Genomic DNA, 3,429 nt, shown 5'->3' with positions numbered 1-3,429 from the left:
TATTTGATATAATGCCTATGTCTTTGATCTACTTTGAGTTGAATATTATGCAGGGTGAGAGACAGAGATTCAATTTCATTCTACTACTTGTGGATTTCCAGTTTTCCCAGCACCATATCTGGAAGAGGCTATCTTTTTTCGAATGAATGTTTATGATGACTAGTATGAGACAACTGTATTTATGTAGGTATGCCTCTGTGCCTTCTATTCTGTTTCATTGATCTTCATGTCTGTTTTTGTGCCAGCATCACACTGGGGTTATTTTTTAAATATACTTTTATAGTATAACTTAATTTCTGAAAATGTGATACCTCCTCCATCACTTTTCTCACTAAGGATTTCTTTGGCTATTCTGCGTCTCTTATTTGTCCAAATGAATTTCATGACTGCTTTTCTAATTATCTTAAGAATGTCATTGAAATTTTAATCAGAAATGCATTAAATCTGTATAGCACTTTTGGTAGTATGGCCATTTTGATAATATTAATTCTGCATATCCAAGAACATGGGAGATCTTTCCATCTTCTAAAGTCTTCTTTAATTTCATTCTTTTGTGTTCTGTAGTTTTCATTGTAGATGTCATTTACTCTTTTGATAGATTGATTCCCAAATATTTTATTTTTGTGAGGTGATTGTGAATGGGATAGTTTTCCTGATTTCTCTTTCAGCTGATTCATCAATGAAGTATGGGAACACAATTGATTTATGGGTGTTAATTTTGTTTCCTGCTACTTTGCTGGATTTGTGTATGAGTTCAAGAAGCTTTCTGGGTCTTCTAAATATAGAATCATGTCTTCAGCAAATAGAGAAAGTTCAAGTATCTCTTTTCCTATTTGTATCCCTTTAATTTCTTTCTTTTGTCTAATTTTTCTGACTAGGGTTTCAAGGACTATGTTGAATACAAGTGGTGGAAGATGGCATCCTTGTCTTCTTCCAGTTTTTAGAGGGAATGCTTTCAGTTTTTCTCCATTTAGGATGATATTGACCTTGAATTTAACATATGTATCTTTTACAATGTTGAGATATGTTTATACTATGCCTAAGTTTTCTAGTGTTTTGAGCATGAATGGATTCTAAGATTTGTCAAATTATTTCTCTGCATCAATTAAGATAATCATGTGATTCTAAGGATATTGATGAGATGAATTAGTACTCTTCTACAGGGATTATTCTGACAACACTGTGTAGAATAGATTAATTCAAGAAACAAATAGACATTAAGTAGTAAAGCTAGTTTAACTTGATAAATAATATACCCATGAGTTGATGAGGCCAAGGTGACAGTATTGGAAATGAATAGAAAGTGTGAAATTTAACCAAAATTGATAAAATTTTAACTATGCTTATAGAAATGCTTGTTTTGGTTGTTTATCCCCTCCAAAATTCATGTTGAAACTGAATCTCCATTGTAGAATTATTAAGAGATATCACATTTTAGGTGATCATTAGGTAAAGAATGTTCCTTCCTCTGGAATAGGTCTAAAGCCTTTATAAAAGAAGTTTTAGGATATATTATTTCTGTCATTCTCTCTCTTCTACTATCTGAGTACATAATGTTAATTCCATTCAGAGAATGGAGTAACAAGGTATCATTTTGTAAATAAAGACCGGACCCTTACACAGACACTGAGCATGTTGCTAACTTGCTCTTGAACTCAGCCTTCAGAATTGTGAAAAAAAAATGGTTCTTAAAAATTATTCATCCTTTAGGGTTTTTTCTTCTTTTTTAAATTGTTGTTGTCATTAGGTTTTGATTCTGAGGTTCTAATGCAAGTCTTCACATATTCTAAGCACACACTCTATCACTGTACTACACGCCCATGCCCATTGGTATTTTGCTATATCAGAACAAATTGACCAAGACAAGGAATAAACTTGGCAAGTAGGAAAACAATTATCAAATTGTTTATGCAATGGATAATGAATTTATGCAATGGAAAAGATGCTAGAATAACCAACATGATTCTAAAAATTAAAACTAAATTTGGACAAATTGTAGTATCTACTTTCAAAGCTCACTATAAAACTAGAGTCATTAAGATGGCATGTAATGGTATCAAGATAGAAAATAAAATAAATTCTAGAAATAGATTTACATATAATAGTTCAATTGATTTTCAAAATTACAAATTAATTCAGTAGAAACACCAGAGACTTTTCAAGATATTCGAACAATTTACTATCTATATGTAAAAACATTACATTAACCCTAAATTCCATCTCATTCCACAAGGAAAAGTTGATTCAAGATAGATAATCAACTTAAACATAAAACTAAAACTAGAGCTGTATTTACTAAATGAAAACACAACCCATAAGCACCAAATGTAAATGAAAATGTGATAAATAGTAATTCATCAAAACCAAAAATCTGATGATCAAATTATTCTATTTACAAAATGAAAACACAAACCATGGATTTAAAAAAGATATTTGCTATGCAAATATCAAACAGAAGACACATAGTCAGAATGTATACCTAACTTCTATCATTTGGCAATGTTACAAAAAGCAAACCAATTAAACTGGGTCAAATATTTCAATGGATACTTCAGAAAAGAAAATAGGAATGGCTGATTAACACAATGAAAGATTCTCAACATCAGAAGTCATAAAAAAGGAAATAAAACCACAGTGGAATTCAATTTCATATATTCCAGAATGGTCAAAATTAAAAAGTCTGGCTGCACAAAATCTTGGTGAGCATGTGGCAAAATCCCAACACTGATACATTGCTCATGAAAAACATTGAAAAACAGTTTGGCAGTTTCATTTATATGCTTCTTTGCCCAACAATTTACTTCAGGTAAATGAAAATGTAAGCTTACACCAGATAATTTTACTCACAGTAGCTGAAAACTGTAAACAACCAAGAGCTTCTTAAAAAAAATGAATGGACAAATAAATTGTGATATATCCATAAAATGGAATGTTACTCAGCAGTAAAAAGCACTGAACTGCCAACATGTACAATATTAAAAAAAATGTTTTAGACACAGGCATGATGGCATACGCCTATAATTCCAGCAACTTGGGAGTCTGAGGCAGGAGGACTGTGAGTTCAAAGCCAGCCTCAACAATTTAGCAAGCCCTGAGCAACTTATTGAGTCCCTGTCTCAAAAAAAAAAAAAGATGAAAAGGCCTAGGGATGTTGCTCAGTGGTTAATTGCCCCTAGGTTCAATCCCTGGTACCAAAAAAACTTTTAATATAAAACTGTTGTCATTAAAACAGTATGGTCATCAAAGTAGAAAAATAGATCAGTGGAACAAAATACAGTCCAGAAATACAGTAACATATAATCAGTCACCTGATTTTCACAACCACATACTAAGTGTAAAGGCTAAGTCACACACTTAGACAATAATAAAAATGTGAATACATTTCAGAAGCATTTTTAGTCAAAGAAGTTGGACACAAAAGATGAAATA

This window comes from Marmota marmota, unplaced genomic scaffold, assembly GCF_001458135.2.
Source record: "Marmota marmota marmota unplaced genomic scaffold, marMar, whole genome shotgun sequence".
Classification (NCBI taxonomy): domain Eukaryota; kingdom Metazoa; phylum Chordata; class Mammalia; order Rodentia; family Sciuridae; genus Marmota; species Marmota marmota.
This window is presented reverse-complemented; position numbering follows the sequence as displayed.